Source organism: Erithacus rubecula (assembly GCF_903797595.1).
Source record: "Erithacus rubecula genome assembly, chromosome: 14".
Classification (NCBI taxonomy): domain Eukaryota; kingdom Metazoa; phylum Chordata; class Aves; order Passeriformes; family Muscicapidae; genus Erithacus; species Erithacus rubecula.
The window spans coordinates 9,202,577-9,218,699 of record NC_136666.1 but is presented as its reverse complement, the minus strand read 5'-3'; the positions used below and the strand labels follow the sequence as shown (position 1 = coordinate 9,218,699).

Sequence of the window (16,123 nt, the reverse complement as noted above, 5' to 3'; positions counted from 1 at the left end):
CATTTGTGCAAAGATGCAGCTCTAACAATGAGAAATCATCCTTCTCTAGCTGCAGAACAAGATGTGAATATGACTGCAGAACAGCAGACCTCTGCAGTGCTTCTATGCTGGCAGAAGATTCCAAAGAACCATGGAATAGTTTGGGTTGGAACAGACCTTAGAGAGTTCATGGACAGTCCTTCTGCTCTGACCCAGTTCAGCCCTTCAGAAGGATGGCTTTCCAGAAAGTAATAAAGTGTTTGCAACCCTGTTTTATTAGAGCATCTGTAGGCATGGAGACCTGAATCTTCACAGACTCTGCTTGTTACTGCCCAGATCTGGTAACTGTTAATACTCTGCTACCCAAAATCACCTTGATTGCTCCTAACAAGTACCATGTGGAAGTTCACCTAACAGGGCACTGGGTGGCACTGGAAGAGACATTGCAAAGCTGGTTCCTGCCAACTTCACAATGATTATTCCAGGTAGACAGAAAACATCACACTAGCTTGGAAAAACAAAAATCTCAGGAGACTCAAGGTGAGAGCCACAGGAGCATGAGTGTGGCTGTGGTGTCTTTACACACTGGATCACACTAATGACATGTTGTGACATGGCCCCATTGCATCAATGTCCCTTCATGGAAACGGGCACCTCTCACAAGATACAAAACTGCAGCAGCCTCTTGCTAAGGACACTTTCTGCTGATGTGCTACACACATCAGACTACACCATGATCTTTGGTTGTTGCATTTGAGCTGTAGGAGAGCAGTGAAAAAGATAATGCAACATAGTTCTTCGTGTAATGGAGAAGCAAAAGAGAGCTTTATTTTAAGAAACACTGCACTTCTATAGGGTAGTTCATGTAATACAGGATAGAAAAGACTCACTGGTCCAAGAGGCAACACCTCTTTGAAAACATGCTTTCTGCAAAACAACATGAGACACTCACACAGCTCTCACACACCCTGCAGGTGCATAATCATTGTTATAATTTCTTGTCTTTGAGCAGCCTGGGAAACCCAAGGCTTCAAGGCTGCTTTTTCCCTGCTTCCCAGCAGTATCCAACAACATTTGGTGAGGCTGTCCATGCTGGGAATACACACAGCTGGTGATATTAAACCTCCTCCTAGAGTCACATCTTGGACACAGGAGATGGGTGAGCAATCATAGCCTATCTGGGCCTTGCCTTAGTGAGTACAGCATGCTGCTTCTGCCTAATAGCAGTAAAAGCAACCTTTCATCCAGCTTGGAGGAAGAGCTTCCAGCTTCATCACAGTCTCAGTATCTGCCTCTTTTTGCTCCCCATTTTCTCTTTCCAAAGTTGGCACCTGAAAGTTTTCTCTGCATTAATTCCAGACATTGTGTAAACACTGTGCTTAGATTTACTTAAATGAGGCTGTTTCAGCCCCAGTTTTCCTCCCAAGTAGATTTCCTGTCTCATAAATTCAAGACATGAACAGTTTAGTTTTGCTAGGAAGGTGGAATCTCAAATTGATCCTCCCTTTGGGATGACCTGGAAGACAAAAGGGCAAATGGCATAGGAGAGGGCCTGGGGTTTTCTGGTTACTGGCTGAAAGAGAGGAACCATCCTGCCATGTGCTGCTCAGGATGTAGTGCCAGTGCTCCAACAGACTGTTACTACTGCCATAAATAATCTGCAACTTTTGAAATCTACCAATTTCTTGGCGTATTTTTTTCCTTCATAACTCCTAAAGATGAGAACAATCTTTTCTTACTGAGCAGATCACTGGCATTTTCATTAGAGAAGCAAGGGATAACTGTTTTCTCCTGTATCCAGATCCTCAAAATATTTGTGACTCCTTAGAAAGACACATTCATATCAAATGTTCACACAAACTCTTTGTGCAAATCAAGCAGAGGAATTCTAGGAGTAAAAGAGCTTTTCCTTCAGCCTCTACTCACTGGGACTTCAAATAATTTCTCTGGCAGCAATGTGAACCCCCAACCACAATACAAGTGAGTTTTGCTATTGCTGCTGAAAGATCTCACACACTGGTGTCAAAAGAAGAATTTCCCAGAGCATTGGGGTGGGTTTTCACCAAAATGGTCTGTTGTCTGGGAGTGATGATCACCCTCAGTTCTGAAGCTTATGGAGAGGGCACACAGTATAAAGAGACCACAAGCTTCGCATTCAGACTATAAATGAGGGTTTTGCTGCCTTGGCTGTGTTGAACAAGACTCTCCTACTTCTCCATTTCCTCTGCCAGAAAACCTCTGACAACTAAATTGAGCACAAAACAGCCATGCCAGCTTGTATTTCTCTAGGAGGTTGAATGGTACAGGAAGGATTAAGGAAGAGAAGTAGCTTTTCACTCCCATCTCTGGTTCTAGGAAAACTTAATCAATGGCTGGGCATTGCACCCCCTGAAACTGCCTCATGCATGACAGCAGGAGAATGGTTCGCTGTCTCCTCTCATTTCCTCCTTGACCAGCTCTCCCAGACCACTTTGTCCCCTTCTTGACAGCTTTAGCAGTGGTGAAGGGTTTTGTGGAGCATGGACAAAGCTCTGCCTCTTGGTCCTGTCCAGGGATGGAGCCAAGCAGCCAGTGGGTGCTGAGCAGGGGCAGAGCCTGAGGCTGCTGTCTGGCTGAACAAACCAGGGGCTTTCCTCTGAGTGTGTGGATGGCTTAAGGCCCTGTTGAAATCTCACCAGATAATCTCTTCTTTCATGTTTTCCCTTTATATTCATCCCCAGTCACTCCCCAACCATTGCCATCTCATAGTTATAGTAGTTATAGAATCATGCAATGGTTTGGGTTTGATGGGATGTTAAAGATCATCCAGTGCCAGCTCCTCTGCTGTGGACAGGGACACTTTTCACCAGACCACTTTGCCCAAGATCCTGCCCTCTCTGGCCTTGAACACTTCCAGCAATGGGGCATCCACAGCTTCTCTGGGCAATCTGTGCTGCCATCTCACCACCCTCACAGGAAAGAATTTCTTCTTAATATCTAATCTAAACTGTCCTCTGTCAGTTTGAGTCCTTTCCTCTTTGTTCTGTCACTACATGTTCTTGTCCCAAGTCTCTCTCCAGCTCTCCTGTAGTCTCTTTAGGTACTGGAAGGTGCTCTAAGGTCTCCCTGGAGCCTTCTCTTCCCCAGGCTGAGCAATCCCAGCTCTCCCAGCCAGCCTCTAAAGAAGTGCTCTAGACCACTAAGCATCTTCATACCATTACATCCCTGTGCAGTTCCTTCCCTTTTTTGTGTGCTCAAACTGTTCCTGTACCAGGAGACCATTCTGGTGTACAGTGCTCTCTTCATTCTTAACTAAGACACACAGTGTTTAACCTAATTTAACTGGCTCAGCCAATAAATTCTCTGTTTAGTTTAGTACTGCTCCATTCCCTTTGGGGAACAGAGTGCAGTCAGCTGTGCTGTCCTGCAGCAGTCATTCCAAGGGGATTTCACTGTGCAGGGAACACCAAGGGATGCTCAGCTCTCCGTGCTAGGGGCAATTCCCTGGGACACGGACACTCATCCCCTGCTCCTATTCACTTGTCAGGTCACTTTGTCCAAACAGTAATTCCTGCCTTCGGTTCAGACTGTCCTTTTCTTCTTGGAAAGAAACCAACAGGGATTCCAGGCAGAAAATAAATCTCTCTCTTGTGTTTTTCTGCTGTAGTGATGCTTTAGAAGGAAGCCAAATCGTACAGCGGAGAACAAGCCACGACAAGAAAGAAGATAATGACAAAATGATTCACAGCTAAACAAGCTGTTTTTGGGGCTGCCACAGAGAAGGACCATCCATCAGAGACCTCAAAAGCTTTAAGTCCTATTTTATGAGGCTGGCAAGGGAGCTAGAAAGAAAGGAGCAAGGTGATGGAAAAAGATGCCTAAGAAATTGTCCTTTCTCAGCCTCTGACCCCTCCCTGCTGTGGATGTTGTTCTCTGGGTGATGTATTCCCCCACCCAGGAGGAAAGGTAATGGGACTCCTCATCATAAGAGAGAATAAGTGGCAGAAGGGTTTTAGTTCCTTGTCTTGAGATTCCCATCTTGAAATTTCCCTCAGGCCAAAGCTTCACCAAGAAAACCCTTCAAACAAACACTTCCTGAAAAAAACAACAAAGATAAAAGGATAAAATTTTAAGGATCCATTGCTCAGTCCAAAACGCAATCACAGACTTTCCCTTTTTTTTCCAAAGGAGATCTTGATGTCTTCTTGAAACTCTGCTCACACTGAAAAGTCTGTTCCCTTCAAACACATGGTGAAACTACCCAAAAAACCAGAGACACTGCACTGGAAATACAGCCAAACTGTGACCTGAATGTCTATTTTGTAAGTAGGATCCTTTAATCTTATAAATCTTAAAAATGGGTTGAGGTATGGTGTAGCAGGAGAAAACTGTGTGGATGTGACATTGAAAGAGAGAGCACGAGGAAGACAATTACCCTCTCCAAAATGGGTCTCAGTCTAGGGTCAGTGAATGAATATTAATAATCTTTTCATTATAGCTCACATCTCTGGGCTCCACTGAATAACCCCAGCACAGACAGATGACAGTGTCTCCCTTAGAGACCTTGGAATCTAGAAAGGTGCTGCTGGCCAAGCCTAGAGAGCCCAAATGTGAATTTGGGGAGACCACGGGAATCCTGAATAAAAGCAAGGCTCTTACATGAAATATAAAATTATTCTGTAAGGTGTAGACTGTGAAGGGAAATGTAACCTTAACACAAGCCACAGACATTTGGAGAGCTGCTGCTGCTAAGCCCAAATTTGCAGTTTGCTAAGCAAAGTCCATATGTCATACCTTCAAAAAGAGAAAGTGAGGTATGGAGGAAACCCAAACAGCAATTAGATGGGAAAAACAAGTTTTCTGAGAGGTAAATAAATTCCTGTGTATGAGATGTGGCTGAGGGAAAGCTCCAAAATGTTGTCCAGTGTTTGGTGAAGTGTTCTGTAAGGGCAGCAGAAAATGTTGTTTTTACAGAGATATGTGGAACACCTTAAAACCAACAGTGCCCACATTTTGAGGAACAGAAAGACACCAACACAGATCCCCTTGTAGGCAGAATAACTGACTAGCAAAGTGTTTAAAATCTGCAAATATGGTCCAGCATTGATGGAGAAGATGTGGGCTTCAAAATGGACCTGGGAGTATGTTATGCTGGTATTTTAACTCAAATATACATGGTACTAAGGAAAACTGTATAAAAGTAAATTTGTTTTGTACTTTTGGCATAAAAGACCAATTCAAAGGCAAGTAATAATTATGATTTATTTTAACCTATCTTGTCATTCTTCCAATAAGATGGGCAGGTAAATTCTCTGGTGGCCAGATCCAGTTACCACTGGAATCACTAGTAAAGGTGCCATTTACCTCTGAGGCTGGGAATATTAATACCAAATTTTTCTATTAAAACCTAGTCTAGACAGGTAACTGCTTTCAAGTCTTGAAAAGGCAGCAGGGAGAGCCCTCAAAAAGATGTCTAAATCCCCACAAGTTGGCACAGAGAACACTGCTTTCACACAGAAGAAGAATTGGTTCCTTAAGATAATACAGCAAGGAAAATGCTCTATGGCTTTTACACACAGTGTGAGAATTGGATGAAACCATACATAATATTTGGGCACTGTCACACAGCAGCCTGCAGACCATGAGAATTCCACAGCTGCAACTGAAGAGCCATCACTGGACATTGATGCACCACTGAAATAACCACACAACAGCAGAGATGTTGAGAAAAATAGCTGACAGCTAAATGTTCAAACCTAAAATATTCTCTAACGTTTAGGATAAGCATTTCTGCAAAAATGATTGAATGAGTCATGCTTTCAGTTAATTATTTTTAATGAAAGCATAATGGGAAGCTGAGGTCCTACAGTGATATTCATTTTGGCCCCTTCAGTTTGGCCCATACACTCCAGCCTTGTCTAGCCAATATTTGGAGTCCCTCAAGCCTCCTGTGGGCATTGGGAATGTACAAAATCCATGCTGGACATCCTCTCCTCTCAGGCTGTGAACCCTGTGCTTGCTCTCTGCACCACACATTGAATTTCCTTCCCACCATAAGGATGTTGCAAAAGAGAAAGAAAATTAACAGCAAGTATTTTGGAAAGCAAGAGACACCAGACCCATTGACATTGGGCATTGACAAATTTAACAAATTGCTCCTATGTGGTGCTTTCAAGGATCTTGAGTACAAGTTTTGACACAATAGCAAAGGGTTGTCTCTTGTGAGATACTGTGAAATTTCTGGGAATGTCAAAACTGTAGTAAAACTCTGGTGGTCTGCCAAACTGTGCACAGTATTTCAGAATTTAAGGTGCAAATGGATGAGCAAGGCACATAATGGAGTTTACAGAACTGCTTCTCTCTCTCTTTGGGTACTCTGCTGAAAAACTGGCTTTGAATCCCTAAAGCAGCTTCTGGAAAAAGACTGATTTTATAAGGGGGATAAATCCTATCAGTTATCTGATGACCCTAATATCCAACCAGTTTAGTAATATTATCGTTCAATTATACCCAACAGCACAGAAGAAAGAGACATCTCTGGTGGGTGAGCTACTGCATGCAGATCTACAGAAAACCAGTCAGAACAGAAAGCAATCCATTTGGAGAACAGAAGAAACTGGAAATGAACTGTGCCAGGGTTGAAGAGAAGCTGCCAACCAATGTATTTATCTGCACTTTTGCCAATACACATAATGGAGGAATGAGGAAAGCTTCAGTGTTAATCTGAGACTGCAGTGTGAGAAAGTTTCCATTTCAAGCATAAAAAATCCCAACCTTCCTGTCTTTTCTGCTAGACTGTGATTCTGAAGTTGCTAATACATCCTTTCACCATCAATATCTGAACAGATGAGATGCCATGGAATGTGCAGGAGTGGAGAACCTTGGCATCCAGGAAAGAAAGGGCTGAGCATAACATCCATAAAGTACATGTGTTTATGTCAGTTAATGTGCTTATCCAAGTAGGAGGCCAATGGCAATTGTATGCAAATGACCAAAACATTTGCAGATGTGAGGTGGATTTAAAAGCTGAAAAAGGGCAGTGTGATATTCAGCAGAGGCCAGCTCACTTGAGACCTTATTTCTCAGGAAGGCTTTGCAGCCCACATTGAACTTGAAGCCTTATTTCTCAGAGGGGTGATGGTGCCTGGGTGAGATAATTTAGATATGTTGTGTGTGCCAGTGAGAGCTGGAAGCACAGCACTGAAGGTGACCTGAAATGAAGATCTTGGTTAACTCTTGAGTTCTTCATGTCTGTAATTCACGTTCCTACCTGGATATGGCAAAAGAATGGCCAAAATGGCCCAAAACACATCCATGTGCTGGTGGCTATAAAGGAAGAAGGTGTGTGTGCCCATCTCTGTGCTGATAAGTGAATGATTTTGCAGATGAAATAGGTACAGAACTGCAGAGGGGATCAAGGGGCATGCTGGGGTTGGTCTGGAGAATTTCCAAATGCTGGGCAGATTCAGAGCTGGGCAATGAAGACCCTTCTGCTAAACACATCTCAACATTAGTGGTGCTGCTGAATCCTTCCTGTAACAGGCAGGAAGCCACACAACAGGACTAGCAGGGGATCTCTGCTTTAAGTAGCATCAAGGGTTTTTTTTTTTCAGGAGGCAAACTGTAGGGAATCTGGGAATTATGAAGGCACAGGATTTTGCCCTGCCTCTGGAAAAGTGGCTCCTGGTCTTGAAGGACACGAAGAAGGGCCACAATCCTGTGGGCTAGCTGGCTAAGAAATGGAGTGATCCCTTTTCCTGCTGACACAGTGATGCTTGCAGGGTAGCATTAGCTCTGTGGCCACTGACCACCCTGTTTTTTGAGAGAAGGCCAAAGTATCAGTGGTGGAGGGCTAAGCTGAGAGCCCAGTGTCCCTCTCTGCACAGTGCTGGTGTAATAGGCAATATTAGCAGAGTAAGAACCCTGCAGCCTGATGGGATCACTTACATATCAATTACTGTGAGGCAGCAGGGTATTATTTATACAATAAGTGCTATACAAAACAGCAGAGCAATATTTAGAGGGCAAATACTATGGACAGGAAAGCTACAATTTGTTCTGCAGCAGCAGGATGTTCTGTGCACTCCAAAGTGCCAGGCAGGATGAGGGTGATGCTTTCATGCCAACTACTGTATGAGGACAGGTTATTATTTAAACCCCAGCTACAATGGTAGGGAAAGAGTATTATTTACTAACCAGATCGAATGCAATAGCAGCAGTGGCAGCAACTACTGCATGGTGTAATTTACAACAGAGGAAAAGACATCATTTGCAGACTGGTTATTACAGAATGGGAGGGTGTTTGTGGTAGAAGAGCACTGAAGTATTACTTTGAAGCTGGGCGCTTTAAAGGTACAGGGTATTATTTGTACACCAAACACCAGAGAAACTATTTTTTTGGGGGGGTAAGTAAGAGTGACAGTTAATCACTTACATGAAAGCCATTCTATAATTTCCAATATGTAACCCACATTATTTCAACCTTGAAACTGTGGTATGGATGATGTAATGTTAATTATACTGAGATCTACAGCTGCTCTACCACAGGACTGCTAAGATGGAATAATCTTCTGTAGTCAGTAGATTTATGCCAGCAAAACTACTGAATCTGCCCTGCCCTGTGCAGAGCCTGTGGTGCCTGGGGATTTCCAGGGGTGTTTATCCCTGACCCCGTGCAGGATCCTAGCAGGAGCCACAGGTTTTGCTGTGGATTACAGGTCATTCAATCACCAGCACAATGACTGCTCTCTCAGCAGAGGTGCAAGTGATGGATGGGAGCTCCAGCTGGAAAGGATCAGCAATATTTTCATCTGTTTATCAGCTGCTGGCCTTTGCATTTTTTTCCTCACACTTTTCTCATCCAGTCTGTGGTCTAACCTCAGGCAGGAGATGTTCCTTGGTTATTTCCTTTTAGTTTCCCCTACAGATTTTTGTGTTTTATCAAATTATTCCTATTAAATCAAATCTCTATATCATACAGCCCATGAAAAATTATTCCAATTGTCTTTCAGTGGTTGTCTACACTACTAAATAAACAAATAATAAAGTGTCCAAGTCTTCTACTTGCTAAACAAGGGCACTGGAGAAGCCAAAGGCACATGGAAATTACCAGACCAGATGAAACCAATGGTGTAGGCACATGAAAATTACCAGATCAGATGAAACCAATGGTGTGTGTTCGGACCAGTATCCTGTCTTAGACAAGACCCATATAACCAGCTTCAGAGCAAAGTTCTCATCATTGAAAAATAGGGAGTAAATTGCTGAGGAGGAAGTTTCTTTTTAGCACGAGGCATTTAGTGGTTACCTTCTGCTTTGAAGCATGAGTATTTACATTCCATATTCTCCCACTAATGTACACTAGGTTTATTTGGCATGGCTTAATAGACAATTTTACTCCTCTCAGACCTAACCCGTGAGCCCTACTCTGCCAGAAGAGATTTCCTGTCCTGATCACTTCATCCCCATGACATGAGGGTTGGTTGCTCTTGCAGATGCTCTTTTGTCAGTTGATGTGGCTCTGTTGAAGTGAGTCCCTTCCCTGCAGGACCTGTCCTACCCAGTGCTGGGCACAGATGAAGGTTCAGCTCCCCACACCAAGGTGTGTCAGCAGGTCCCTGGCTCCCAGGTGGCTCCCTGATAACATGGTGGCAACCAGGATTATCCACACGTTCAAGGGTCATGTGGTGCCTCACTAATATCACAGCAAGCACAGGGGCTAAGCTGTCCAGGCCTGCCTCTCCTGGGACATCCCCTGACCCAAGTTCTTCACAGCAATCTCTGCTCTTTTCCATCATAAGCCCCCAGGCAATCAGGACACTGTTACAGGCTGCCAGGAACTGAGCAGTGAGGTAGAGCTATTCATTCATGAGTTAAGTTTGGGCCTTGCCCAAAATTTTCCCTACTTCAACTGCCCCAAGTGTCCTCTGGCTTGCTCTCTAAACTGGGTTTTATGGAAAAGCCATGAGTTGCTGTGCCTTGGTTAACATAAAGGGCAACTACAAAGGTGAACACCCAGAGGATTATGCTTGTCAGAGCTCTTTCATGACCCTACTTTCATCTCTTGCTCCCTTCTCCCAGCAGAACTCTTTCTGTGGCTGTCCTGCCCAGCTCCCAGCACAGCAAGGCTTTCCCCTCAGCCAGGGTCAGGAACTGCCAGAACTATGGAACCCACAGGCAAAGCAGCTTCCAGGCTGCTTCCATGCACAGTGCACAGCAGGAATGGGGTCCTGGTGGCTTCTGGACATGGCTGTGTGACCAGCATGCTCAAATCACAGCATCTTGGTCAAAGCAGCAGTGACCCGGCTCCAGCTCCTCCATCCATGTGCTGGAGCCTTCGGGAGCATCAGATCACTCCAACCCGTGGCACAGCATTGGGCTTGTAAAGCAGGGGAAGGAAATGGGAGCAGGGCGGTCTATGGGGCTGCTCCTTAACACCTCAGGCCATTTCAGCAGCTGAAGCACCTGGAGGGTCTTGGGGTGCCCCAGCAGAATGATTCTGGTATTCCCCATCCTTCCCCCACCCTTCTGCTCCCTGCTCTGTACGGAGCAATCATCGGGGACGGGGAATGCCATGCAAGCGAGACGTGGAAATTTTTCTTAAAAAAGAAAAGTCCAGTGAAAAAGCACACAGAGGGGAAAAAATAATAAAAAAAAAAATGTCGGTGCGAAGCGTCTCAAAAAAGGCTGCGCGGGTAGCGCGACAAAACCCCCTGGCTATTCATGAGGCCAACAAAAAGCTTCTTTAGGTTGGTACTGTGAGCCCATTGAGAGAGGGGAGGGAGGCAGCTCACACACCGCCCTTGTGCACACAGCCGAGCCCGCAGCCCTGCCCCGCACACACAGCCCGGCTGTTCTGCCCGGCACAAGGAACCTCTCAGCCTTTCAAAGTAAACTCCAAGGTTTCCGTTGCTGCGCTGGGCTCAAGTAATTTTTTTTTTTAAACATATAACAGGTCCCTCTCTTTGCCGCGCCTCTCTCCAAACAGCCCGGCCGCTCTGGCTGCTGCAGCCGCCGTGCGCTGGCTCCCTATGTGGTCCGCAGCCATGAACACGGCTTTTGTTGCGCTGCTGGGAAGCTGCCTGGGAGCGGCACACACTGCCCGGCTTGTTCCACACGTGGAGGCTCACAGGGCTCGGGGAGGGGGGACAGCAGCCCGAGGAGGAGGAGGAGAGCAGCTTGGGTTAGGCTGTCTTGTGGTACAGCAGCCATCCCACCGCTGGCAAAGGAGAGGGGGAAGCAAGGAGAGGGAGGCGGGTGGTGGGTGGAAAAGATGCCTCAGGCAGCTAAGAAAGGTCCCGTTGATTTTCCAAATGGGAGCAGCTGGCCCCGCACCAGCCCACGTTGCCGCCGGGTGTCAGGCAGCATGGGAAGGCAGAGAAGCCGCTGGGTCCGTGCAATTTACACTTGTAGAGGATCTGTCCCGGAGAGGGACGAGCAAAAACCAATAATGGAGTGGATTTTGGAGTTCTGGGGTTCCTAATAATTATGTGCATTCTTGGGTGAAACCAGAGCACTGAACAACAATCTAACCTTTTTATTTCGTGTACATTCAATTGTTCCTCTCTTTTAAGTGATATCACCCATTCTCTTTTCCTTAAAACCCCCTAATTTTCCTCATTTATTGAAAGTATTTTACAGCGATGAGGTGCTGTTTGCTCTGATGGAATCAAAGTCTGCCGAATTTTGTTTAGTGTCTTCTTTCTTTAGTAAGTTTCCCCCTCCACCTCTTTCACACCCTCAATTTCCTATCCTGTCTGGTCTCTTTGCCCAGTCATCCTCCAGGCTTCATACTACTGTCAAACCTGCTACTGCACACAGAGGTGATTATATGAAACATTAAACAGCAGTTCAAGTGGAACAGATGGAGCTTCCCCCCAAAGACTGCTCAGGCTGCAGAAAGAGCTCAGCCTCTGTCCCGTCCAGTGATGGTGGGAGGTGATGCCTCCCCTCTTCCACTCTGACAACAACTTGAAACATCTCAGAAAGGGGCAATGTCCCCTTTGACCTGTCAGGCAGATACAGTCTCTTCAAGCCAGAAGGAAAATATAATATCAAACAACCAAAGCAAAGAAAGAAATAGTTCAGCTTCCAGTAGCGCCTTTGCAGGATTTGAAATCCTACAAATTTTAGTCCCCAAACCACTGGCCCCTCTGGCCAGCTGACATCCTTTACCGGGAGCTTATAGATGAAAACCAAAGTGGTGAGGAATGCTAAGAAATTCCTCTCTCCCAACTATTTCATTGTGGGATATTTCCCCCTTTCCACATCTGGCAAAGCTATTTTAGAAACCAAGGAAAGCTTTACAAACTGACGTTTTATGGCTAAATGACTCAAAAGGGAAAAGTTAAAATGTACTCTTTATTCTGTGTGCAGAGTCTACTGAGCACAAGATTTAAACAAGAGGTCTAAAACAGTAGGAAACGAATGGAAAAAAGTAATTTCTGATAGAGACAAATAAAACCTTTTTTTGCTCTCTCTACTTCTGGAGAAGAGCTCAGCTCCCTGAAAACTGTTGCTAAAAATATGCTTCATCTGCGAATGGAATTGGAAAAAGGGCAGGTACTGAGGAACACCCGGAGCAGCTCACTGGAAGCAGCCCAGGGGACTCTGCCAGTCGCCAGCGCCTGACACCCTCACGTAAAGGGAGAGCTGTCAAACCCTCGGGCATCCTGCTTCTCTTCATTCTCTCTCTGAGATTGTCAGCCCCTCTGGAGCTCAGGGTCACCCTTTGCCTGCCCTGTGGCACAGCAATGACATCAAGCAATGGCCACAGGAAGCCCCGGCGCTGCTTGGGACACTCGCCACAAATCAGCAGGACAGCAGCCTGCATCCCCAGAGCTGGGAACAGGATCAGACACATCACCTGAGCTCCTGAAACACCACAAACACCGATGGGTTTGGATGGTCTGTCGGGGAGGGAGAGTGGGGATAACCCTGTCCCTGCTCTCCCACCTCATGGTTCTGACTGTAGGATCTCTGAATCCATCCTTGCTTTCCTTCCCTTCCCCAAGACAACCAACAAACTTGGCATACAACTGTTGCCTCTGGCTATATGTCTGCTCCCCATAAGGTGTGGGATCCTGCCCAGGTGAAGCCCCAGGCACAGGCTCCCCTTCACAGCAGTGCTGCTTGCAGGAGGCAAAAGCCCTGGCTCAATCAATTTTACAACTTATCTCACATTTCTCCCCTGGCTGCTCAGCAGGGAAACAGCCAATCCACTGACTGAGAGCCTGCTTCAGTAGAGCACTTAGGAAAGTTAAGGAAAAGACACCAAAGAGAGAGAAGGGAGGAAACATTACCTTTAACAGTTCAGTGCAGTGCTTCCAGAATCTAAGTCCCATACACCTGGCAGAGAAATGAGGTCTTTTTCGGTCTTCAAGAAGTAAAGAACTTGCCACTTCTTGCTGTTACTGTATGCCTTCTTCACAATCTCCAGATGAGTTTTCCTGCGTTTTTGGGGTTTTTTTTTCCTTCCCCGGTTCTCCAGAAGAAATCAAAATTCCCTATGTGGTATTTCAGGTCCTTTCAGGCAGTGGCAGCAGCAGCAAGCTTGAAGAGTAAGTACTGTGTGTGAATGGCAAAAAAGAGAGAGAGGGTTTCAGACCACAGTAGCTGCCACCGGCTGCAAAAGAGACCATCAAACTCCTGTCAGCCTCCTTAGATACCTCTTGAAGAGCTGGCACTCTAAGGGTATTGGATCCTCCTCTGGATTTTAGAGTAAAGGTAGGCAGGCATCCAGGGGGCAGGGGGAAATAGGAGGGCTTATGGACCAAAAAGGAAGCCCAGCCTCTTGGAAAGAAGGAGAAAAAAAAAACCTAAACCAAACACCCAACCCAGAAAAGAAAAGAAAGGGGGGAAAAAAAGCATTACTGAAAAAAAATACTGTAAATGGAGAAAGCCAAATGGGGAGTGGGGGATTAAATTTAGCCCTCTGGTTTGGAAGCAAACTGGCTGGGGCACCACAAGTGGTTGAGAGAGAAGAAATAGTTTGTGTAATAAAAAGAGAACGTGGTTTATGAAGACTAAAATAAGATGAAACTAATTAAGGAACCTGAGCAAAGTATGTGTGTCTGCAGTGCAGTCAATATCTCTGCAGTCTGAGCAGAAATGAGCAGAACCACTGGGAAGCCCAAAGACAGCAGCAAACAGGACAGGTCAGGGAACTTCTGCGTGGTCCCACTTGCTGCTGAGGTAGGGAGGCAGGTGGTGGAGGGAAGGAAGGGATGCTCAGCATTAGGGAAAGGGAAAGCACCTGGAGCATCAGTAACTGGTAAGTGATATAAAGTCAGAGAAAGGAGGTGTTTGGGAATTGCTTAAAGGTTATTTGAGGTGAACTGGGGAGAAATACAGAGCCTGTACACACACCTAGTTATGGTGGAGCCTGAAGAGACTACCCTAAAACTGAGGAGGATTCTATAACTGAATCCTTGGCAGTAGTGAAGTTGTGAGAAAGTGCTGAGAGGACTGTAATGTGTTTTCTTTTTCTTGCTTTATTTTTTCCTTTTTTTTTTTCTCTGTGGGGTTTCTGGTACCTTTCAGCTGTGAGTGGTGAGGAGGAAATGGGTCTGTCACTGCAGACCTGCACCTTGGCTTGTGAAGGGGCCAGATGACAGCAGGGAGCAGGTGAGAAACTGCTGAGGTGTTCACAGTTGAGAAAAGCACTTTTGTCTGAGAAATCTGTTGTTTCTATCATGGAAGAGAGCACCACCAGCCTAAGGTAAAGTCTGAAACTAAGTACAGCAGGTTCCCCTGTGCCCTCCTTGCACCAAAACCACATGGCTGCCCTCAATATCTCTCCTTCCATTTCTCTTTTAATATGATCTTTAATATCTCCACTTCCTGCTCTTTTCCCAAGATCCTGCTACTCTGATTTGTGATATAACAGTTTCTCCTCTCTCCATAAATTATTTTGGTCCTATGCCTCACTTCTAAACTTTCTTCCCTGACTGCCTCACTTTTTAACCTGAGGCTCATAACCCCCAGCCATGCATCCATCATCCTGACAGGTAATGCTCCCAGACCACAGAGCATGGAGCCTCACTTCTTCCTGCAGGTACCTTATTCCATCTCGGAGATTCAATACCAAATCTTGGCTGTGAATTTCCTTTTGGATTATCCCCCCAACACCCTTTTTTTCCCCAGTAGTGCAGTGCTAGATATCCATTTCAAAACTTTCCAGGTGCCCATATGTTAAAAGTCTAAAGGGTAGTGAGGGAAAGCTTTGGAAACCTTTTGGAAAGGACAGTGTCTTTGCCACATGATACACTGCTTTTGATCCAGCCCTGGACATGTTTGGAATTCTGGGCTGCAAGTGCACATGGTTGGGTCATTCTGGGCTTCTTATCCACCAACACCAAGTCCTGCTCCCCAGTGAGAGTAAACTCTCACTCTGTTTTTACTCAGCCTGTCTTCATGCTTGCTTCTCCCACCTCACAAGCCTGTCAGCCTACATGAGTGCTGCCTGTTCATATATAATTTAATTCTTCATTTGCTGAGGGGCCTTCCCACCTACTCAAACACACTGGATCCATCCAAGGGCTGGGACAGCCAGGGCTGTGCTGGATCATCACCTGGCTCCCCCCATCCCCATCTGGGGTGTTTCCAGTGTAGCCATGGCAGTGAAGGGAGACAGGCAAAGCCCTGCAGGTGGGGCACGACAGCTCATGCTCCAGGCAGGACTCGGTATTTCCAGCTGGGTGTCAAAGACACACACACAGGATCTATAAAATGTGACCTGGCTGGTTTTGCTCAGGCTCACGTATGTGAGACACTCAGAAACAGCTCATGCCTGACCACAGCCCTTTCTCCCTGTAACATAAAGATCTTTTGGGAAATGTACATGTTTAGTTGTTTTGCTGTGGAATAACTGAGCCCTCTGTACCCTCTGCTGCTGCCGTGGTTTGGCAAAGAAAACCTCATTTGAACCTTTGGTGAGCTTAAGCCAGGGAACAGAGAAAATTCCACTTCAGAGCTGACCAGTTAGGAAAATGTGATGCTCCACACACAGTGGTTTCTTAGCAGCTTCAGAAAAGGGATAGAAACTGCTCAGTACCTGCTGGCTGTCCCAGTTTTTTGTCTGCATCAGGAAGGATTGGAAAAACAGCTAAATATGTTCAGAGAAATTGTGATTCATAAACTGCTCTTGTGTTTGTTTGTTCTTTAA

At 45.7% G+C, this 16,123-nt stretch overlaps 1 protein-coding gene across 1 annotated transcript in view; it reads right to left on the bottom strand.

The window, feature by feature from the left end:
* The window catches only part of ACAN (aggrecan), a 47,308-nt gene extending 33,860 nt beyond the window's left edge, over positions 1-13,448 (bottom strand). Inside the window, exon 1 of the mRNA XM_079318450.1 lies at positions 13,260-13,448. The gene's annotated coding sequence lies outside the window, so the exon portion shown is untranslated. The remainder of the gene's footprint in view (positions 1-13,259) is intronic.
* Between the last annotated feature and the right edge of the window lie 2,675 nt (positions 13,449-16,123).